Here is a 24,848-nt window from a genome sequence, read left to right on the forward strand (position 1 = left end):
GCGATCGGTGCGTTATTTACAAGCCGGTTGGGTTGCAGCCGAGCGGGAGGACAGTGAGGGGCTCTCGGGCTCCGGATGCGGGCGTACGGCCATAGGCAGTAGGTCAGGGTGGACCCTGGGCTGGGGGGGGGGGTACGACCTGCAGCGATTCCGGCTCCCGCAAAGCGCCGCCCCCGCCCCGCCGCACCCCAGGGCGCGCGCCGGCCACGGTCACCGGCGGCTGGAGCGCTGCCCTCGCCTCCCCCATTGTTCCCACTGTCTTTTTCGCCTTTTGTTATTTATTTGCACCAGCATTGTGTTGTCTCCGAAGCCGCCTCATGACCAGCCGAGGGATTTCACTTCGTCCTTGAGAGAGGGAGAGAGAGAGAAACAGAGAGAGAGCGAGCGAGCGAGCAAGCGAGAGAGAGCGAGAGAGGGAGCCAGAGGTTGGGGTGGGGGGGTGGAAGAGAAAGAGAGAGGGACAGGCGCGCACACATACACACACACACACATACACACACGCGTGCGCGCACACCCCACACAAACACACCCCGACACAGACACACACACAAGAGTGCAAAAGGCGAGCCTCCCCATCCCGTCTTCAGGGTCCTCCCGGCCCCCTGCCTGCCGCTGAGTATCCCGCGTCAGAGGAGCGATTAACCAGACCCGGTAAGGTGCGTGAACCGCAGCATTTTAACTTTGTGGCGCGTCCCGCTGTGGAGGTGCCGGTGGCGGGCAGCCCTCCAAGGCGCCCTGCTCCAGCTGGAGAGCCGCGCAGCACCAGGGAGGGGGCGCGGGAGTTTGCTCAAGTCCCGGGAGGGGGTTGGGCCCGGCTGCGGGGGAGGCTGCGGGGGGCGCTATCACCCCCCCTCCGGGAGGGAGGGGGCTGCGATCCACGGGACCGGGCCAACTTTATCTGGGCTGCTGTTGGAGGAGCTTGTGTCCTGTTGCCGGTATTGTTTTATAAGTGGTGGCGGTTATGTGAGATGCGGGAGGCAAGCAGTGCAGAAGGCGACCGGCCCGGGGCTAGCCTTGTGCATCTCCAGGGGACAGACCCTCGAACTTGGACAAAGCCCCTGCGCCTGTCTGGAATAGAAAGACCACTCTCAGGCCACCCTATCACCTTCAACCCTGTTCATCTGTCTTTTTGTTTCACTTTCTGCAATCTCTCTCCCTCTAGTCTTCAGTCCTTCCCGGAATTTCAGAAATAAGTCTCATCCTTCTGGATTTGAGGCATTTCAGAGACCGGAAGCTTTCATTTGATTGCAACTTCTCTCTCTCTCTCTCTCTCTCTCTCTCTCTCTCTCTCTCTCTCTCTCTCTCTCTCTCTCTCTCTCAAACCCCCTTTCTCACTCTGTGCAGAGTATAGAAGGCTCACGTGCTGTGTCACTCTCAGCTTGCACTTCATAGCTAAGGTAGTAAGAAGTAAGGGACAGAGGTTACACGGGTTGGATTAGGAAATGTGTGCTTTCGAAAGCAGCGGGTTTTGGAGTTATTGATCTGCCGGCCTCAGATCCACGGGGCACCCTTCTCATATTTTGATAGTCATCTTGCAAAGTGAATATATGAGTAAACAGTTTGGCCCGTGGTGAATATCAGAAGGCGCTGCCTCTCAGTGCCTGAGAGTGAGGAATGTGAATTCATTTCTAGTCTTCCCTAATCAGCGTAAGCAGGTCAAAACGAGGAAGTGTGTGTTACCGCAGGACCCACACTTTCGGGGCTGGCCACCAGGGATATGCTGGGTGGCAACTGGCTTTGCTGCCTCACAAAAGTTTGGAAATTTGTTCTAACCCAGTTGAGATGTTCACAGTATCCAGATATCAAGAGGAATCTGTTAAGAAAGGCATGGGGACAGATTTCCCCAGAGGACCTCTTTTGCACAGCACAGTTCTCTGTCAAGGGCAAACCAGAGGGAAATCTGTGGGATTTGGGGTAATAAGTGTGGGAACCTGCAAGCAGACTAGACAACAGTGATTTGTTTTCTTGGTGTTCATAAACAATGGCTCCTAGGATCATACACACACACACACACACACACACACACACACACACACACACACACGCCACCCCCCAATGAAATGCTGGTGGGAGATTTGTAGACAAGGGGCATTTTCAATAGGAAAAAAAATAGAGTTTTGGGGTCTTGATTGCCAGGAGTGATTAGGTTAAGGGCCAGATGGTTTTTTAAAAGTACACGGAAATGTTTTTTTTCCCCCAAAGTTTGACTTTTATAGCATTTAAAAGGAGGACAATTTCATACTGTACAGAACCACTAAATTTTGATCTGTCTCATTTTAAAGGAATCCGGCTGTCTGAGGATGGCGCAGATAGGGGAGGAATCTGTTCTCAGAAGCAGATACAGGGAGCACAGTTTCCAGGGGTGTGTGTGTGCTTCTTCCTGATTTAAATATAGCTCCGAGGCCAAAGCCTAGATAAATTCAGCCAGAGTGATTTAAAACATTAAGCACTTACATCGAAAGTTCTCCTGGGCACCGTGCGAAATTCTCTTGAAAATTATGCCATCAACTGTTTATTCCTCAGAACTCTGGGAGATAAAAATCAGAGGAATCGCTTAAGAACTGGTGCAATCCAGTCTGAACCCCTCAGACGGCTGGGGATTGCTTTTGTTTGCCTGAAAGGTAGATCTTTCATCACTAGAGTTGTTTAAAAACATTTAATTGTGGGGGTGGGAAGGGATGTGCATAATTATTTAGTTATTTGTGTTAATTACATAGCAGCATCCGAGATGGGATTGCTGTTTTCTTCTTCCTTTTCTTTCCAGTGGTCTGCTTATCCCGTTCCCAAAGCTCTGTGTTTGCTTGCGGGTTTAATTTTTTTCCCTTTTTCTTTCTGTAGTCTGTTTGGATGGTAGTTCTGACTTAGTTTAGCACAGTGTAAGCTTCTAATGCTGGGGGTGGGTGGGAGGGAGGAGGAGCTTTAGTTCCTAATACAGACACACTGAATTCATTTTGTCGGTGTGCTTAGAAGGCCCTGTCCGGATGCACGCTACATACAGGACTCACATCCCCGCCAAACCTAGTTGGTAAACCACCAGGCTCTGGAGCTACGGCGGTTAGTTCACCTTATCTTAGTTTTGTACATGTAAACATGCATCCTGCTTACATGAATGTGCAGTCTCGTAAAAGAGAAAACACATATGTTCTGCAGAGACTCTTGGAGCATACAGAATAGGGGGAAGTTCTTAGGGGGGGGGATCCTGGTTGGAGTAAGGCATAAGTTTAAAAATTTCAAATTTCCCTTTTCCAAAGAAAGGAATGTGACCTCTTGCAGAAATATTTTGGTATAAATCACACTTAAAAATATGACACAACGGTTACGCACACAAGAATGTATCACCTATTGAAAAGCTTCAGCCTTTCACTGAGTGATAAGCAGTCGTGGCCCTCAAGGCACATTCAGAGCAAATGCAAGAAGGAAAACTGGAAGGAGAAAACTGTGGTTCATGATTTCCCCAAATCTCGTGTTTCAAAGAGCTGAGAGTTCTAATGTTGAGTGTGGGCTGGGCGGGATGAGATACAACTGATGGGTAGAGAACCTGCATGATTAGCCCAATACTCGGTCAACTCTAGTGATGGGGGAATGGCATATAGTTGGCGTCCTGAGAGTAACCTGGAAACTATTTGTCTAGGCCTGAAATAAATGTACTCTCTCACACACAGAGGTTTTTGTTGTTGTTGTTGTTTAAGAAATGTAGATTTATTTAAGAGGCGAAGAAAGTGCTTGTCTGTTTCACATAAACTATAAACTGTATCCTGAACTTAGATTTGTAGATAGTTAATAAAATAAAAGTCCAATTTTGTTCCAAACAATGTTTTAAAACACCCGTTTGTAAATTGTCTACATTTGAGTCTCATATGTTAATGATTTGGGCTCTGAAACTTATTTCAGAAAGGCATTTTGGTTTATCTTCAGAAACACCACACAAAACTGTCTAAACAACTCTGTAAATAAACTGTTCCAAATGCCTCAATTTGATGAATGAATTAAAGAATTACGGGTCTTAATCCAATTATGATCAGTCTTGCAGTTCCACTTCCCATTTGGGGGAGCTTGGGGGAACTGGGACAGTTAATGACTGTCAAGTGTGAGAGGGGTCTTGGGTGTTCGTTTTCTGTGTGTGGCACAACAGAAGTAGCCTTGTGTCCATGTATGAGGGGCCTTGGGATGTGCGCAAGTTATTTAATGGTATCTCACGAACCAAGATTTAACTTGCCTGAGAAGTTACCATAGAGAGCAAAGTACATGACATTTATGAAAATCAAAAGCAAGGGTCTGCCTCACCGTCTGCTTGAAGACAAGCAACTTTGGCATTGTCATGTGACTTGCGGTGTGGACCCCTGAAGGGTAGCGAGCAGACACCCTGGTACATTAGGGACTTGCTGCTGAGCCCTACTGGGACACTTCTGTAGGACTCCTTTTTAAACGCCACCATCAAATCCAATTTCCTGGCATTAAAATTGAGTTAAGGTCAAATGTAAACTATTAGGGGAAGTCTTCTTCCGGTTCTTTCCCTCTCCGCCACACTCCTTTAGTTGCCTAATGTGGGTGCCTTTGAAAACGCTCCTAACGAGGACCCTGACTCTCAGGAAGGGCCTTGACCGCAGTCCAGGTTGCTTTGATGAGCCCTTCCAAGATTCCTGCCCCATTTGGCCCATTTAAACTCTGGCTCATCAGCTAATTAATTCAAAGGTATAAATAGTTCATTATGGTTTAATTCTCTGCCTGGATGATATTATCAACCCCCCCCCCCCCACACACACACCCTACTCCATTTGTTATGATCTTCCAGTTTCTCAGAGAAAGAGCCTTGGAGATTGCAGGGATAAAGGCAAGCTGGAGAAACCAAAGGTAGTTTTCAGTGCCCTTCAAATTAGACGGATAGATAACTGATTGTCTCACTTACAGCCAAAAAATGACCTCGAGTAGGGGTGGTGCGTTGACAAAGCTAGAGGGGAAAAGCCACTTCTTGTTGAGTGAGCTGTGAGCAGAACTTACGTCTCCAGGTACGACGGAGTCACACATTCCTTATTGTTCTTAGGTTTCAAAACCAAAACCAACCACATGCACGCACGAACAAACGCGCTCCGGCACACAAACAACCCCCCCCCCCCAAAGACTCGCATGCATCTGTGGTGTTTAATTGCTCCATGGTTTGATAGCGCCATTATCCATAGTAGACAATAGTGCAGTGGTCGCACGGACTAAAGGACTCTTGGCCTGACATCCAGTTGGTATGTTCTGACAAACCAAGGAACTTTGTTCTTACTAAGGTTCTAAGTGAAGTGAAAGGGGGCAGAAGATGCTGCTCCACTAGCTGAGGAGCTTCTCAGGTTAGGGCTGTGCGTGCTTCGCGCTGACCCTTACCCGGAGGTCAGAAGTCTAAGTCGCTCCTTGCCCATTTCTAACCTCTAGAGACGGGGATTATGATGCTCTTACTTTCTTGTGCTTGGGTGTGCCCTGGTACATTGCACGCAGGCATCAACGTGTGACGGCTGCTCGTCTCTACCCACTGAGAGGTAGAGTTACGGACAGGTGACTGTGCCCGGCTTTTACATGGGTGCCCAGTCTTGAAGCTTGCCCAGCAGGCTCCTCATCGATGGAACCATTTCCTCCAGCAATGGGAATGTTCTTACATGGGTATTTTGAGGATGATACTAGGAAAAAAAAAAGTGATATTTCTAGCAGATTGTCCACCACGAGCGGGTTGTTTAGTCAATATTAGCCCTGCTTTTGCCTCCCTTCCAGACCAGTCTAGTGTCTCATGATAAATACATTTGAGGCTTCGTTTTGTACTTTAAACTTATTTGAGTGCAAGATTGAAAAAAAAAAGTCACTTTCTCAAGGCTGAGCTCAACACTTTAAAATAGCAACCCAGCTAGCATCTCTATATGCTCATTGACGATGTAGTTTTATTAAAGATGTTGTATTTGGTACAAATGTGAATTCTATCTTTTATTCATGTGAGTGTTCCTTGAGTAATTAACATTTTTCACCCTATATAAATAGGTTAAAGTGAACAAGAACGCTAGGCTCTAACTGCAGGCCTCTCTGTAGACTTCCCTGAGAGCAGTTATGAGTGCAAGGAGGCCACAGAGGACTGAGCAGGAAGTTCAATTGACTAGTGCAGTTCATGAGTGGCGTGGCTGGGAAAGCAGAGGTCATCTCTAGCGGGGTCCACTGTCTGGAAGGACTGTTCTGCGGGGGACCAGTAGCCCCCTGCTGTGCTCCAGTATCAGGGAGGAGGCCCCAGCTGACCTTTGTGCTTTACTGGTGCAGAGAGAGACAGGCCACCAGAAGGGTCCATTAGACTCTCAGAACAGATGTGACACAGCATGTAGCTGGCCTTAGCAGCTCTAGGTCTGGTCAGGTGGGTCAGCCCAAACCAAGCAAACAAAACACACCACCACTAGAGACCACCACTGCGGTGGCGGCAGCGGCAGCAGTGGCGGCGGGCTCTCTGCCGGTCCCCGGTGTTTTGTTTTCATCCTTTGTAGAAGGAACACGATGCTAGTCAAGGTTAAACGAGGCTGCGCACCCACAAGACACTGTGCTGTGTGGAGCGCAGAAGGAAAGCTCAAAATATGTTGCTCCTTTCAAACTACTCAAAATGTGGCTGCCAGGTGTGGACGCATTGTATCAGATGGTCCCGAGCGCACTGAAACAAGGGATATTTCGCATAACTGGAAGGCGAGGTTCCTGCAAGCAAACGACCCCAGGCTCACCTTTTCAAAGCGTCTCTGTCTCTTTCTCCTGCTTCAGCCCTTAGTCTTTGACAGTACACAGCAGAGCAGGCAGACTGCCTGACCTTGGCCATCTTCGGGTAGCTGGCCAAACAAAGCACCAGGCAGAGGGAGCTCTCAGTCCCTTACCACGGTAGGTAGGCTTTCCTGTTCAGTGGAGCAGCGCTGTGCTTCAGGCTGCACTTTATCTCAGGCCTCAAACACCTCCCGAAGTCTTTGCTCCCCTGCGTGACTGATCCTAAACCAACTTGCAAGCGCCACAGAGTGCTGAACTCAAGTGGCCCTCAGCGCCAGCCCCTGCTGGGATGAGTCACAGAGCCACCAGCACTTTGTTGCCTTAGATTTGATCGCTGCCATGAACAGTCCTTCGATTGTCAGCTAAGAGCCCCTTCAGGGACTTGTCCCTTAATAGGAAGTCTCTTTTCTTCCCTCCTGTTGTAACTTTAAATTAAAAGAAACTGTGGAGGAGTTGGTGGTCAGGCCTCACTTCATTCTTTTTCCCACTGGGAGAACAACATCTGAGAAAAAGGCATTTTCTGACTGAGAATTGAGTTGTTGCTGTGTGGAGGCGGGGGTCACTGTCAGGAGTCGGGGTGGAGGATAGAGACCACATTACGTAGACTCAGCTGGCCCGGTGGCCATCAGTGATGTGATCCCATGCGATGCTTGTGTGAATACAGAGGAATAGAGTGTGGGCCCCAGGCTCTCGCCCGGCCTGTGATTTGTAGGTGGTTCTGATATATTGTTTTCTGCCCCAGATTTTTAGGTGGTTCTGTGCTGCGCTGTGGGAAACTGGCAGAGAGACAACTTCAGAGTCCGGGGAGGCTGGGAGGCAGGAAAAGGGAGCTAATTTTTGACACATTCCTCAGACAGGGACTCCTCTAGGGAATCTGTGCCCAGGATACTCACTGCTCACTGTGAAGTTTCGGCATTATTTTTCCCAACAGTGAGTGAGCATGGGTTTTCTGGGTCTCTGCTTAAAAAGGCAGGTGGGCATCCTCGTTGGAGAGGAAAGGAAAAGTTAACAGTGCTTTGGATGGTGGCTCTTCTAAGTTACTGATTTGATTCTTGATTTTGTGTGTGTGTGTGTGTGTGTGTGTGTGTGTGTGTCTGTCCAGATGAGCATGCATGTATGGGTATATGCTGTGGAGGGTAACATAAATGTTACTGTTTCTTCAGTCGCTGCCTCCCCTCCCTTATATTTTGAGACAGGATCCCTCACTGAACCTGGGCTCACTGATTGGCTGGACTGGATGCCACTTATCTTTGACACTTGGGCCACAGATGCCTGCGGCTGGGCCTGGCTTTTGGCTCGAGCACTGGGGCTCCAAACGCAGGTCCCCATGTCTGTCCAGCAAGCATTTTACCAACCGAGCCACCTCCCAGCACCTCAGTCTCCCTGTCGATTGAGCTTTTTCCTGGGCCTGAGCACATGGCTTGTGTTGTTGCTGTTTCTTCTGCATTGGTGAGTCAGAACCGATGCCAACTCTCATGGTCTCGTTTGCGGCAGCCGAGGACCACGGCTGTTTTACGTGTAGTAAGGGGGGGGGCAGCCTGAGGTTTGTGTGTAAGCTCTTGTGAAGCATGGTGCTCCCCTCTAGTGCTGGCACCCGTTCACAGTGTCTGGCACGATCCGTCTCATTAATTCGTTCTTGCACTGGAACTATTTTTGAACAAGTGCATACTGTCTCTTGCAATTCTGTCCTGAGCGCTCTTCCATGAGCCTTTCACAGAGAGCATAGTCAACCTTGGCTCCTAACAGAGTGCAGCGTCTCTCCTGCTTCAGCCAGGAAACTAAGTGGTCATTTTATGTATACAAGTATCTCTATTGGCGGGTAAAGACACACGAGGAAGCCACTCTTTATGTGTGAGGACTTCATCAAGCACCTACACATTACTGAATCCCAGCTCCCTTCATGCGTCGGTGTGTGCTGGCTTTTCTTAGCTTTTGCCTTACCAAGCGTTTATTCCCATGTTGCCACTGTCCACTCTGCATCATGCTAATACCACTGCAAGTGAAAGGCATGGTGGATGCACTCCTGCCTGTTTTGAAAGAGGCAACTACACGGTGAAGTAAAGAATTCTTCCCCTCCCTGCCCTTCCCCCCTGCCCCCCCCTCCCGTGGGCTGATGACGTGGCTCTCAGTTGGTAGAGAGCTTGCCCAGCATGCATGAAGTCCTGGGTGCCAGGCATGGCTCTGCATCTTTGTACGGGAGAATTGGTGATGTGGAGGCAGGAGAGTCCAAAGGTCAAGGTTGTCTGTGGCTACACAGCAAGTTAGTGCCTGGGAGACATGAGACACTGTCTCAGAAAAGAACAAAGGTTAACAATAGAAGGTAGGCTCCCTAAGGTGTTGACTCCCCTCCTTGGTGCCATTACAGTCCTAGAACGGAAAGGGCACAGAACAGAAGGCTTATAAGTAAGCAAGGGAGCAGAGGCTTGGACCTCACTAATGCAGCTTTGTGTGATGTGAAGTGGCCGAATTGTTACCTGTGGGCTGTTTATCAGGTGCTGGATGCTTCACATGGACAGCCTTGTATAACCCCCCATTAGCTGTGTGTCAGCCGCTTTCCATACAGGAGCCAACAGATTGAGCAGTCAAGCGACTGGCCCACCTCCGGCAGCTGCCATCGGCAGCAGAGTCATCGCCTGACTTTGGCCTGTTAGATTCGGACACGTTGGCTCCTTCTCTTTGTGTCAAGGCACTGCTGAGGGTCTGCTCTCTGTAATGGGGCAGCATTAGCAGTAGCTTCCTGGCTACCCCGAGTCAGGGAGGATCAGATGGGAAATGCTGTGGAAAGGCAGGATTGAGTGGTCGTCTGCACAGACCGTTTATGCTAATTGGTTTTAAGCATCAGCTTGCCACGGTCTAGAATTTCCTGGGAAGAGAGGTTGGATAAGCGAGGCGTAGGCTATGGACACACCTCCGTGGGCTTGTCTTGATTTTTAATCGATGTAAGAAGACCCAACACATTGTGGGCGGCAGCGTTTTATGAGCCAGGTAGTGCACTGTGCGAGAGTGAAGAGACGTAGCTATACCTAAACAGCAAAGAGGCATGGAGGTGTTTTTTTCTCTGCTTTTGACCGTGGGTGTGATGTGAGCTGGGGCAAAGCTCCTGCCTTGACTCAGATGGTGGGATAGAGTGTACCTAACGTACCCTTTTCTTCCTGTGTTGACCTTTGTCACAGTATTTATCAGAGCAACAGAAATAAAAGCAGAACACTGGTCTAATCCCCCACCCCATACGTTAGCCCCAAACACTCCAAGGACACCCAGATTCATACTACATATGCGTTGCCTAATAAGAAGTGTCTTTATACCCATTGGCAGCAATGGTGTATACACAAACACTGACCCCAAAAGGAAGGAGAGCACCACTTCGTTCACTCTGCCATCCCCGGAAAACTATCTGGAGCCTTTGTTAAAAACTAAGCCTTTTGTATTCCTGCTCCACACGCAGATCCTGGATCCTCTTTGGTTTCTACCAAGTGTGACTGGTGGTTATTTGGCACCTAAAAGTTTGAGACCCAGCGGTGACGTTTCAATTGGTCCAGTTTGGTAGTAAGTTGCGTGGGTAGCTTACGGAACTTGAGTAAGGTGCTCAGCAATGAGGGGCATTGGTGAGACAGCGCATAGCTGGCTGTTGGATGACTAGAAACAGTCTTCCCCAGTGGTCTTTGCATTCTGAATTAAAGATTAAAGAGCCTTTAGTGATTCTGCATGGGTAGAACGTTAGTGTGGCTTAAGCTAGGGTGGGAGAAACAGACAAAGGGAGATGGAGACCTGGAGCCAGGTGAAGGCGGTAACCTCGCACGTGCTAGCTCTCAAGGGACTCCCCCAAAACCGAATCTACAGTGCTTAGAGTCCAATGGAGACCAGAGGCCGACTTTTCTGGGCTCCAAACACTTGGTACAGACTCTGAGGCACCCTAGGTGTTTAAAGATATTTGTTTGTTGTTTGTTTTGTTTTGTAGTACTGGGATCAAACTCGGGGCCTGTGCATGCTATGCAGGTATTTTCCCACAGCCCTGTCCCCAGCCCAGGAATTCTTTAAATGAATAAGAACAAGTAGAGAGAATGGGAGAGTGTTATGTAGAAAATACTAGAAGAATTGATTATGATTATCGTAGATCCATCCCCTCTATCTTTGGGGACATAGCTCAAGATCCCTCAGATACCTGAAATTGCAATAGACCTGAATCCTAAAAACCCACTTCTGTTTTCCTCTGTATGCACCTAACTATGAGGAGACTTAGTATGTAAGGCCTAGAAGGTGTCAATAGAAAATGGTGATAAAATAGAAGGATTTTAAGAAGATACTGGAATGTGGCCTTTCTCAAGACTCGCTCCTTATGATGGGATGAAGCGAGGTGAGGAGCTGGCCACTGTGACACAGCAGGCGGTGAGTTCATAAGGGGCATTTAAACATAAGCACGGTGACACTGTGACAGCCAATCTCTTAACCAAGAAAAGCGAGGACCGGGCAGGTAGCATTCACAGAGCAGACACTCTCGCAGACAGAGTGGAGTTGAGGTGATGCGCCATGCCTTCACGCTTTTCAGCACACTGTGCACTTGTACCCTCTGGATCGTCTCTTCTCTGGAGTTCTCTGACATTCCCAATGTGGCAGGCCATGGGCTACTGAAGCCATGCCTGAGGAGAGACTGTTTTCCTGGGGACAAGAAGATGCTACAAAGGAACAAAGTGAAGTAAGATGAGTGCTGGACTTTAGTTAGACCAGCGTGGTTCTTACGACCAGTAAACAAAGCATTGGGGGTCAGAGACAGGACCAAGCATGAGGTACTATGTGTGTTAGCCTCAGAGTAGCAGGGACTCCCAGGAAGATGGGAGACTTTTGGTCTCCATGTGATCATGGCATTCAAGAAATATCCAGTGGGCAGCTGACAGCACTTCCTCACTAACTAGAGCCACAGCATACATGCTATTCAGAATCCTCACCTGAGAAGAGAGCGCAACTTTGTTCAGGTAAACAGTGGGCTAGTTCTTTGACCACCTATGGACTCAGGCTCCACGTGTAGTAAAGAGATGGTTTCCTCTGTAACCAAGCCTTGCTCTGTGGCTAATTGTATGTTGTCTTTTACTATTATGCAAACCCACAGTGGTCTGGAGAGTAAGACTGAGCTATTTAAAACTATTTGATGAAGAATTCAGTGGATGAGTTGGGGGTGGGTGGGGGGGGGGACTGGCTTGGTGGTGAGGACAGAGGCAAACTAAAAACTCATCGAAAGGAGTTGTCTCCAGTCACTGAGAATTCCCAGTGACAAGCGATCCAGAGACTTTAAGGAAAAAAATGCTTGTCAAGGTAATGCCTGCACAAGTGGTACCAGCCCCATTAGAAGAGGAAGCCATCCATTCCAGGGGAGGAGAGAGAGAGAGAGAGAGAGAGAGAGAGAGAGAGAGAGAGAGAGAGAGAGAGAGAGAGAGAGAGAAGCTAACATGTCACTCTAAACCTAGCAGGAGTTTCAGCACAAAAATGGCTCTAATCCAAGCAGCACAGTATTAACGTCGACGCGCATCTTGTGGTTCCAGCCCCGCACACCGCCTTGCAAATAAAAGGAGACTGCGTAAGGAATTAGCAACACAAGGCATTTTAAAAAGTGCTTTATTGCCGAGGCTGTGATACTGTGTGAAATCTATGCAGCCCCCTTCCCCTGCTGTGCTTAATTTCGGAATCTCATGCTATTACCTATCCTTGGAGAGAAAAAAATAATCGGTCTCTATTAACTCTTAAAAACCAAGTTTCACACTGTACTTGCTTTTGCCTTATCTCTCTGATGTGTCTTTGGAAGAGCAGCCACGGTGGCGGTGGTATGCTTAGGTGCACAGTGTTTAGGATTGCCTTAGGGGGTGGCACTGGAACACAGGGGGGGGGGGGGAGGCAGGCTGGAGCTAAATGTCAAAGGCAAAAGTTTAGAAAAGCCTCCAGCAGTTTGAAGAATAAGAGCCCTGAAGGAGCCAGCAGAGAGTGGATCTGGCGTGAATCCAGAGCAGAAGCCAGAAGTGGGTTATAAAAAAAAAAAACAACCAAAAAACCAAAAAAACAAAAAAACAAAAAACAGGAGGCCGAGGTCAGGAGATTAACTCTTCATGGTGTCTGGTGGCTGTCTTCTGGTGACAGGAAGACTTCTCAAGAACTACCATGCCCTCCCTGGTGCACTGCTGCCCTGCGCTGCCTGACTCACTCACTGATGGTTGATCAATAACTATCACTAGGCATTTTGCTAGGCAGCTGTTCTCGGGGTTCCCCAGCGGCCTTCATTATGTGCAGAAATTGTCCTATTATCCAGACGAGGATCCTGAGCTTGCCCAAAGCCACGTAGGAATAATAATGGTCTAGCTGGGACTTGAACCTAGAAAGGTCTGATTCTGGGGACCAGGCTTTTACCCATTGTGACATGGTGAATATATCTTCAGCCTCAGAAAGGGGTTCTGCAGAAGGATGCCCGCATCAGTGCCTTCCCCCAGAACCCAGTGTGTCACCCAGAACTGCTGCGGGGTTCCCAAACCCAGCATTTTCCTCGGCAATGTGTTCTGTTTGCTGCTAAGCTTCCTAACATGCTTACTATTTGAGTCATGTTGCCCCTTTTTTGAAAACTCGAAGTGCCGAGTGCGCTACGTGTGGATGGATCTTGAACTTCGTAGGTTGGTTTTTAAGGACTTCTGCGGTCTGGCTCCTCATTGTTCGCTTATTTATCGGCTGGTTTGAAACCTTCCTCTTCAATCTGCTCTTGATCTGCTCCAAGCGGCACACCGTTTCGCAGCTGACTTCCCAGACTTCCGGCAGCACCTCGGCCTGCTAAGCCCTTCAAATCCCGGCACAGAGGCTGTGACCGCTGCAGGAGAAGCCACTCCTGACTCTCACGTCCTGAGACTTCTCCGTCTGCCTCAAATGCTTCCATCAATGAATGCCTTAATTTCCAATGCACCACACTCCCCTATTGGCCTGTCTCACCTTTCCTCTGTCCTTGCCTTCACTCAGTAGCCAGCATCTTTTCATTGTGCACCTCATATGAAGTGGCCGCCATGCTCCTGATGGAGAATTGGTTGTATGTACAACAGTACTGATCTGCACATGAGGAGTTTCAAGTCTATAGGGGAAGAAAAACTATAACCAGAAAATGACCAGAATCACCATCACTTAGAATTTTGTACTGTGTACTTCGCAGAATGGCATATAGCCGATTGAAAGAGGCAACTGGAACATTTAAAGGCAGCAGCAATCAGAATATATATGTCCACACACACATATATGGAGTCACAAGTGAAAGCGAAAGACAGTTAATGTGGTCTGGAGGAGAGGAAAGCACTAGTGGCCAACAGTACTGTATGCTTGCTCAAAGGCTCTGAAGAAAGAGAGGAAGGGTTGTTTCCCTGGGATGCTACAGGCAGTGTGGCTGCAGTAGAGGGAAAGGCTGTGAGGTGAAGCATCCCAGGAAAGTTAGAGAGTTGAGTCTTTGTAATAAGAGTGACAAAAAGCTCCCAGATGATTCTCAAGGAATCCATAGCACCCTTGTCGATATGAACCACATTGTAGAGGCAGGAGTGGGGGCTGGGCCAACTAGCATGAAGTGGTGACAATGACTTACAAGAGAAAGATGGTGTTTAGACCATTAGAGACGGGGCCACAGATTTCAGAGACAGCTGGGAGGAGGGCTAACCCCATTTCCCTCCACTTTTATGCTATTTGCCACACGTTCTGGTTATTTTTATTTTTATTTTTATTTGTGGCCAGCTTGGGGCAAGCTGGGAAGAGGAAACAGCAGTGGAGAAAGCACTTCCATCAGATGGGCCTGTAGGCAGGTCTGTGGGACATTTTCTTGGTTGATGATTGATATGAAAGGACCCACCCACTGTGAGTAGCGTCGCCTTGCACTGGTGGTCCTGGGGAGTGCTGTAAGATAGCAGGCTGAGCAACCGTGAGAGCAAGCCCGTAAGCAGCGCTCCTCCGTGACCTCCACTTCAGCCCACACCTTGACTTTCTTCAGTGACAGGCTGGGATGGATCCCTTTCCTCCCCAAATTGCTTTTGGTGTGGGTTTTTACCACAGCATTAGGAGTGTGTTGCAACTGTATTGTGAACATGCGCATCTCCAGAAGTCGCTGTGAGTTTGTGTTGGGGACTCTGATGCCGCAGTTTACTAATATTCTCCTCCTCTGGATCTTCATTTAGTTCCTTTTCTTGTCTTTTACCCTCCCTCTTTCTATTTCTTCTTCATTCCCTCCCTCCCTTCTTCCTTTCTGTGGTGTACAGGCAGGTATTAATTCATGGCTATGTAGAGCAGGGGACAATCTTGGTGTCATTCTTAAGGAACTGTCTATTTTGTTGTTGTTGTTGTTTGAGGCCGGAACTCACCAACTAGGATAGGCTGACTGTGCATCAGGGTTCCAGGATCTGCCTGTCTTCATCACCCCACATCTAGGATTACCAGCACATCTGCAAGCCTGTCTTGTTTACACAGATTCTGGGGTTCAAACTGAGGTTCTAATGACTGCAAGGCACGTGTGCTAGGGATCAGACCATCTCCCCAGCCCTCCTTTGCCTCTCTCCAGCTCTGATTCCTCATCTGCAGAAGGGGAGTGGTCACACCTGTGAACAAATCAGCCCAGAGGAATTCCCGATACAGAGAACACATAGTAGGAAACCATTGCCTGTGGCCCTACTGTGGGTTTCATCCTGAGATGACATTTAATGGTTGTAAAAGTTGTTTTCTTAAGTCAGACCTGTGTGTGTCCTTGCTGCTCTTGCCTACTGGAATTCAAACTTATGTTTACATCAATGTCTCATTTTTTTTTCTCCAGGGCTACAGGTATCAATAAATCTTGGGTATTGCCTGTAACAATAGCCATAGAAGCTTCCCGCTAACTTTCAGTGAGATAGAGTGATGGAGAGTAAGGCTGGATGGAAAGATAAGAACACAAGGGGCCCGAGGAAGCAGTGTAAGTCAACTATTTCGTGAGTTGAGGACTGAGCCTATCAGATGAATGTAGTTAAGATAAGATGTAGACTTTACACTCAGGGCTGTGTGATAAAGCCATTCCCGCCCTACTGACAACAGTTCTCACCTTGTCTTTCAATGCTGTGTTTCTCAATAGGATGCCCTTACTGTGTTTTCTTTGATTTTAGCCAAGTGTCAGACACGGACTCTCTTCTTGAGTTGGCTGTTCTCCTGCTTCTTTGCCTCTACTCCCCCAAATCACAAGTCTCTTCTTGTGTTGTTATGACATAATTCCATCCCTTTGTAACATTAGACTATATGTAATCCTATTGCCAAAAAATTGGGTATTACCTTTAGAATAGAACTGTTTTCAGTTCTTTGAGTTGCCTATGGCTCTAACCACTCTTAACTGGTGGTTCTACCAGTTGGCCAAGGTAGAAGGAGAGTGTGCTACTGGTAAAATTGCACCTTATTGGGGGTCAAGCTGTAGATAAATTTTAATCCAGCAACAGGGCTACTCTGGCTGGAATACAGACACACCCTTAGTACACACCTTCAGTCCCAAACAACGACATCTAAGTGAAGGGCAGACAAAGTGACAAATCAGAGAAAGATTTGACAGAATGAGTCAGAGTTAGCATACTCCCAACTCTCACAAGAGCAGACAAGAAAGAGAAGGCACTTAAGAGCTCTGCAGAGAGAGTGAGAGTTGGTAGAGACAGTACAGTAGAATCCGGGATACAGCATAGTTCAGTTGAGTGCAGATGAGTTCATGGAGTTTAGTTTATGGGGTTCAGAGGCAGTTTTTCCAAGCAGAGCAATTTAGTGAGAAGCAGAGAGAAGCCGGTTTGAATCAGTCAGCTTGGAGAGGAGTTTTGAGCCAGAACAGCTGAGTTGAACCAACCAGCCAGAGTTCAGAAAGAACTAGAAAAGATGACAGTATTCAGCAGTGAGTCTCAGAGGCTGAAAACAGTCTAGGCCTATGTTAGCAAGATGGATGATATAAGATGAAGCCTTCAAGGTTCTAGCTTGCAGAAGATTAGATTGTATGTAGGCTAGAATCTTCCAAGCCTAGGCCTAGGGTTAGTTAGATAGAAATACTCTGGGCAAGCCATGTAGTCATAAAGCATGGGCGCGGCTCTTATCTCATCCCATCATCCGAGGAAATAAGTACAACATTTACATCAAGCAACAATAAACTCATCAACTTGCAGTTGGATATTTTATTTTCTTAAACGTCCCGCAGCGTATGTATCCCTTTACTGTGTGCATGTGAGGCAACTGTCCCCTGGGACCCGCCATTGCTAAAGAAGGGGATGGGTGTGACTTTAGCAAAGTATGAGTCTCCCCCACTCAGACAGAATTGTATCTGTAAAAGATCTTGGAGGTGAGATACAGCAAGGTATCTGTGGAACAACAGGGGGGTTGGGGCTGGTGGAGCCTTGGCAATGTGATGGGACTGGCTGAAATGTTGTGGCGGCAGATCAACACAACCATTCCGTAGACCAGATCCAATGACTTCCTGTAGGAAATGGGTGAGGGAAATCCAATGATTTTAAATAACATGGCCACCCTTGCTGGTGAATGAATGAGTGACAAAATGGCCGCAGCTCCTGATAGGTGAGATGCTGGATGTCCTTGTATATTTGGTGACGTGTGCAGACCAGGGGGTTGCTGGTCAGAGCATGCCTGAATGCTTGCACACATATTCTTCAGTTACATGCATGGATTGCTCCTTTATTTACATCACATCCAGGGCATTGCCAATGAGAAAGTTGATGATGTATCATACCAGAGTCCCTAGGAGACAATCTATGATCTGTAGATCTGTCACAGTGAGTTTTTGGAGGAGAGATTATTGGGAGTACTACCTCAGAGGAGTGGGAGGAACAGGGTGAACAGATTGGAGGCATTGAATGTAAAGGTCACCCTGGAAATTAGATTTAAAAAGAACAAAATTGAAACCCAAACAATTTGCCTCTCCCTCCCTGACCCTCCCTCCCTCTTTTTCCCTCCCTCCTCCTGTCCCTCCCTCCTTTCTTCCTCTTTTATCTCTGTGCTGGGAACAGACCACAGGGCAGGAGCTCTGTCCCCGGGATGCACCCCCAGCTCATGCTCTTTGTTCCATGACTTCACTATGTAGCTCAGGCTAGCTCAGGCTAGCTCAGACTCACTTCTCCTGCTTCATCCTTCTACGTGCCGGACCACAGATGCATGCCACTGCACCAGCAATGAAACCACAGATGTGTGCCACTGCACCAGAAACGAAACCACAGATGTGTGCCACTGCACCAGCAATAAAACCACAGATGTGTGCCACTGCACCAGCAATAAAACCACAGATACGTGCCACTGCACCAGCAATGAAACCATAGATGCGTGCCACTGCATTAGCAATGAAACCACAGATGCGTGCCACTGCACCAGCAACGAAACCACAGATGTGTGCCACTGCACCAGCAATAAAACCACAGATGTGTGCCACTGCACCAGCAACAAAACCACAGATGTGTGCCACTGCACCAGCAATAAAACCATAGATGTGTGCCACTGCACCAGCAACAAAACCACAGATGTGTGCCACTGCACCAGCAATAAAACCACAGATGTGTGCCACTGCACTAGCAATAAAACCACAGATGTGTGCCACTGCACTAGCAATAAAACCACAGATGTGTGCCACTGCACCAGCAATAAAACCACAGATGTGTGCCACTACACCAGCAATAAAACCACAGATGCATGCCACTGCACCAGACACTCTTGGGACTCTTTTGGATTTCTGGCCCTGGAGAGAGTTTATGATCTGAAGCAATAAAGATGCTGAAGTTGACCGATAAGGCAGCTGTTTGCCTCTTCTCAGAAGATGGTAGTGGGTGGTGTCACTGCCAAGTGAAAGGGGAGTGAGGAAACAGTAACCAGCCTGGAAGTGTGGACCTGGTTTCATGGGCTCTCAATGGCTACCTTAGCAATGCGCTCTCTCTCGTTCTCTCTCTCTCTCTCTCTCTCTCTCTCTCTCTCTCTCTCTCTCATTCTCTCTCTCTCTCTCTCTCTCTCTCGTTCTCTCTCTCTCTCATTCTCTCTCTCGTTCTCTCTCTCTCTCGTTCTCTCTCTCTCTCTCATTCTCTCTCTCTCTCTCTCTCGTTCTCTCTCTCTCTCTCGTTCTCTCTCTCTCTCTCTCTCTCTCTCTCTCTCTCTCTCACACACACACACACACACACACACAGACACACACACACTCACACACACACACCAGGGTGCTATATAGACCAGACTGTCCTTGATGAGCTTACACCTCTGACCTGATTTTGACCACTAGTCCTGAGACCCATGCACCAGCACACCTAGTCTGCGCTGTGCTAGGGATTGAATTTGTATTCAATGTACTGTACTTGATCACTGTACACTGTACTTGATCAAATGTACTGTATTTGATCACACACACACACACACACACATACACACACACACACAGACACACACACACACTCACACACACACACACACACACACACACACACACACACACTTATTCAATTAAATATCACTAGTGAGATGGATTCTTTCCCCATGCCTGTGGTCCTAGCACTTGGAAGGTGGAAGCAAAGCAATCAGAAGTTCAAGGTCATCCTTGACTACAAAGCAAATTTAAGACCAGCCAAACATCACACCAGATACTATCTCAACTCCTCTCACATAGGCATATGTAGTACACACACAATATGCTTACATAGACACATATAATATAAATTATTAAGTGGTATATATGAGATAACGAGAGAATAAAGAATATACATAAAACAAGATTTACAGATAGAAGTTATAAAAATTTATTGTTTGTGTGCATACATGTTCATGCATACATCTTCCAGAATGACATCTGTGTGGTTCATTTTGGGTATCTTACTCAGTTGCTCCCTACACTTTTAAACATGTCATGTGTTGGGCGTTTCACTTGCCTGTTTGTCTATACATCATGAGTGGGCTGGTGCTCACAGAAGTCAGAAGAGGGAACTGGGTCTTTAGGTCCCCTGAACTGCAGTTACAGATAGATTGCAGCTGTGGGGGATCATCTTGCTTCCTTCCCCCACACCCTACTGTGCTGGCATCATAGGTGTGCCCTGCGCCACCTCGCCTTGGTCAGCCCTGTCCCCCCCCCCCCCCCAGTGCTAGGGGTGCATTTTTATTTGGGTACTGGGATCCGAACTCAGGTCCACTTGAGTTCAACTGTCCATCCCCCTGGCTCCAGAACTTAGCCTATTTTAAGCTAGCCCTCCAGTAGAGGTGTTTCTCCTTTTTGGTCCCACCATGAGGATGGGGTGGGAGGGGGCTGGGTTTCTGGAGCACACGTTCTATACTACGTGGGGAGACAGTGCACTGTAGAATGCAGATGAGCTTGGCGATATTGGGTTTAACTTATGCAGCCAGTTAAAGAAAGCCTTACGGGCTCCACGGTTAAGAAGTAGGTTGGGGGGGGGGTGGCAAAAAGAATATAGTCGCAATGTTTTAAAGTATTTAAAAAAACATGGAAAGAGTGTATGTGTGTGCGTGGGTGTGTGAGTGTGTGTGCACATCTGTTTGTGTGTGTGCTGGCCAGGGTCATAATGACTTAACGTTTCCTAGTCTTTAGCAATTCCTCATAATTGACTAGAAGGTTGGGGCCACACTGACACCATTATTTCTCTGCATATCTGGCTTTAATTTATGACCCATATCCTGCCTCGTGTCCTAAATGCTTTTGAATGTTCTGGTGTTGCTTGTTTTTTTTCCCCCCCTCAGATTCATCAATTTGCAAATCAGCTAAGTGCAGTAATTAAAAGCTCTCTTTGTTTGTGTCATCTCATGATCGAGGATCTGAAAAGACAAAAACCTTCCATAAATATAATAAGTCCCTCCTGTCTTTTTGGAATGTTAAGTGTTTATAAGTTTTTTTTTCCTGGTAAAACTCAGAGTGGTTTATAAGAATTATCACAGAGTCATCTTGTGCCTGGGCTCTAGATAGCTTGGTTTTCTTATTAACATTTTATTTTGTTAATAAAAATTCGTTTCAGTTATGTTCCCATTTTTACATTTAACAGCCCCTCTTCAGAAGATATTGGTTGCTTTGAATTTCTTGGAAGGAAGGGAATAAATAGAGCATTGTTACTGCTTTTCATCACAGGGAAGATAGGTGCCTGGGTTAGGGCGTAGCCTCTGCTTGTCTTAAGAATGCAGTGATCACAGCTGGGGCCCCAGGGAAACTGAGATGCATCACCTTAAAGTTAAAAGGCAGAAACCCTTGCTATGCTACACAATCTTATCTTAAATAAATAAAAATTAAGTTTCTTTTTTTATATTACACAAATAATCTTTCCATTATTGGGCAAAGAACACATAGAGTCACAAAGAAAGATGATTCTGGGCAACCAAGCCCATGTTTGTCCTCAATGTCTTTATAACTATTTGAAATCACTAATTATCAATTTAACACAAATAATGTTGTATTTGAACTATTATTACCACCCCCTTCCAATTTTTGCAGTCCTGGGGATCAAACCCAGGGCTTTCTATATGCTGGGTAAGCACTGTACTACTGAGCTTCGTTCCCAGCCCAGGCCACGATTCATCTTAACTATTGATTACTCATTCAAATCAGTTTTACTGGGAGTCAGTTCTTCAGTACATAATACTCCTGTCACTCTGGTGAGCAAAAGAGATTTGGTTACTCCATTAGGAACCCCACACTCTAGTGAGGAAAACGAAGGCCACTTAGCTCCTCACAGGGACCCATGAAAAGTGCTCTCCTTGCTGGTGTAACTGACTGGTGGACATACCTGTCACTTAGAAACCTCTGAAGCTCTGTGTGTTAAAGAAGGGTGAAATCGTAACATGCTGAGTGCAGACATGTGCGTTTTCACCCGAGTAATGCCATTGTCTAGCTTATCAATGCATTGATGCCAGCAAGGCTTCCCATATCAAGGATGACTCTTTTGGGCCACGATGAAGTCATCTTCTTGAGTACACACACACACACACACACACACACACACACACACACTATACTTATACATATAAAGTTGGGTGCATCTACAGGACTTCCCAGTGAGCAAAGGACAGAGCTCTGGAAATGTAGTGACACTGTCAGATTGACTTGAACTTACCTGCTTGTACAGCCACATGCAAGACTGTAAGCAGAGATGATTCTCCCTTGGGATCCCTCAGACACATTTGCTGTATAAGCTGCAGGACCTGAGAGAACAGACACCTGAAAGTTGCCCTCTGACCTCCACACTTGCGCTGTAGCAAGCCTGTCTCCTCACCGGAAACAATTTTCTGGAGAGCTTGGGCTGTGTAGGAACTAACAGGTCACTGTGACTGCAGGGCCGTGCTTGTGTGGGAGGAGGTTGGTGAGGCAGGAGCTGTCTCTCGGAGGGCCTGGTGGAGTTGGGTTTGTTTTTTAGTCATGAAAGCAATAACAAGGAAACAAAAGAGGAAAGGTTGTCATTTAAAAAAAAAACAAAAAAAAAAACCTCCTTCTGGGCCCAAGGGGAGCACTCAGTTGGTAATATGCTTGTGGTGTGAGCTGGGAGGGCCTGAAGTCCACCTGCAACACTCACATAAAGCTGGGTGTGCAGTGCACAGACTCACAGCCACGCGTGTGAGCAGCCCTGGCTGAACTTAGGCGGTGGTAACCACAGAGTTGGGGACAGCAGGATGGGCTGGGCGGAGGCAGTGGTGGATGGGTGTAGCAGAAAGGCATTGTACGAAAACTTCTGAGATAAATACAAAATATTATTTTTAATAAAAGTAGGGTGTGGTGGCACACTTACAATCCTCTCTCTCTCTCTCTCTCTCTCTCTCTCTCTCTCTCTCTCTCTCTCTCTCTCTCTCTGTGTGGGTGTGGGTTTAGGTGTGTAGACATGCTGGGTAAGTTGCCGTGAAAGACCCTGCCTCAATAAGCGGGTGACTCCTGTAGAAGGACACCAAAGATTTTCCTCACACAGTCTACATATAAACACACACACACACACACACACACACACACACACACACACACACACACACACACAGGAGAGGGAGAGAGAATGGCGATCATCCCGGCTGTTGTTGATAGAAGACTTTCAGTCAGTTGATACTCCGTAAGAACCTATCACCTGGAGCCTTTTCTGGAGACTTGCCTCTGTCTGATGAAATAGATCTTGGAGCAAAAGAGGAACCAACGGATTCAAAGTCTGATCCCTGTCACCACGAAGACCCAACCCTTGTCTAACCGGGCTCGTGGATTCTTTCTTTTGGCTCACATTTCTACGCAGTGTATGAGAACTATGTTCTCAAATACAACAGGAAAAATGAATCATTCTTTTAAGTTTGTACCATGCAATTGACTCCCCGAGAAAGGACAAGAAAAGCGTTTATCATGGCGAGTCTAAAAATTAACCGTGAAGCTCCGTCTTGACTTGTGAACTATGTGTAACAAAGAGATGCTTTATTGCAATTTCATCAATAATTCAAGTGCAACTTAAATGAAAGTAGGGCATCGTGAGGAGGGAAGAACTTGTTCCGTAATTGAGTCAATTAAGTACTACGGAGCCCCACTGTCATAGTTGGGTTGGTGAAATGACTTTTCTAAGTACGAGGAGCCTAAGATGAGGTAAGACCTGAGGGTCAGGAGGCGACGTCTTGGCATGACAAGTGGGCAAGCACAGCCAAGTGGGCATGGGCTCCTGGAAGGCTCTCCCATCGGGCTTTCAATGCTGTGTGGTAATAACCCGGGCTATTTTGGAGCTGTGCATACATTAGCGGTCTGCAGCAGTGTGATGCGGTAACACGTGAGAACGTCTCCGATCGCACCTTGTTTAAATGTGCAGCTTCGGTGCATAATCCCACCGTGAGCTCCCATCAGCTTCTGAGTGCCTATAGGAAGGAAAACACAAAAAACCAAAACCAAAAAACCAAAAAACCAACCAAAAAAAAAATTCCAAACCAACAATTTAGATGTAATATAAATAAATTAATAAAATATATTTAAAAAAAAACCAAACCAACATCTACAGAAGCCTCCAGCTTGGGTAGCATATAAATATCTATGAAAATAAGCTTTTTCTTTATAAAGATTATGCTGTCTGAAAAAAAATTATATCAATTTTATGTGATAGACAATATCTTGCAAATCAACCTGTGGTCAATGTCACTGCATTATGGTGCACAGAGCGCTGTGTAGAGGCTGTGTGTCTGCTCTGCTTAACTTAGCAGACATAGCTAAAACACAGTGTGAGTCCTTAAGCCAGTGCACTGTCATTTATGCATTTATGCGAATGTGTCCTTATGATTGTCACTCAGAGTAGTGACATCTTGTTCCAACAGTGATACCCTGTTCTAAATATTCTGGAAACACTGTCTTGGCATTGTCTTTGAGTCATTTGTAAACTTAGCTTTATTATTTTATTTTATTTTAGCTTTTTCTGGCTGTCCTGCCACTCACTTTGTAGACCAGGCTGGCCTTGAACTCACAGATATCCGCCTGCCTCTGCCTCCCAAGTGCTGGGATTAAAAGGCGTGTGCCACCACGCCCAGCATAAACTTAGCTTTTAAGAAGTCCATTTTATTTGTTTGAAATCATATGCTAATACCAAAATTCATCATCTCCTCTCTCTGTCTCTGTCTCTCTCTGTCTTTCTCTGTCTCTCTCTCTCTCTCTCTGTCTCTGTCTTGTCTCTGTCTCTCTGTGTGTGCCCATGAGTGTGTGTGTGGTGTGTTCACGTGCCTGTGAGTGTAGGCCAGATGTGAACCTCTGGCATACTCCTCAGGAGCCTTTTCTGAGATGGGCAACAGCTTCCCATGGCAGGGGTCCTGGACTTAAGAAAAAGGGAAGACAGCGGAATCAAGCTGGGCACCAGCACTGCAGTTTCCGCCTGCGATTGCCGACTGTGGAGCAGAAGCAGCTGTCCTATTCCCCACCCCTCTCCTGGCCCGTCTCCACTATGAAGAACTGTTCCCTTTCAAACCATGAGTCACAATCAGTCCAAGTTTTCATGGAAAATAAATGAAAGAGCCCTTCTTTGGGACAGAGTCTCTTAGTAGTCTTGAGTTGGGCATGTAGGCTGACTTGGCACCCCAAGACCTCTGCCCTACAGCTCTGGGGTTACAAGTGAGCCCACCATGCCTGCGTT

At 47.1% G+C, this 24,848-nt stretch overlaps 1 protein-coding gene across 1 annotated transcript in view; it reads left to right on the forward strand.

Annotated features, from left to right (window-relative positions):
• Positions 1–524: 524 nt before the first annotated feature.
• SOX5 (SRY-box transcription factor 5) overlaps positions 525–24,848 on the forward strand; it is a 942,792-nt gene continuing 918,468 nt past the window's right edge. The window contains exon 1 of the mRNA XM_084765306.1: positions 525–656. The gene's annotated coding sequence lies outside the window, so the exon portion shown is untranslated. The remainder of the gene's footprint in view (positions 657–24,848) is intronic.

The sequence above is a fragment of the Acomys minous genome (genome assembly GCF_964271855.1).
Source record: "Acomys minous genome assembly, chromosome: 17".
Classification (NCBI taxonomy): domain Eukaryota; kingdom Metazoa; phylum Chordata; class Mammalia; order Rodentia; family Muridae; genus Acomys; species Acomys minous.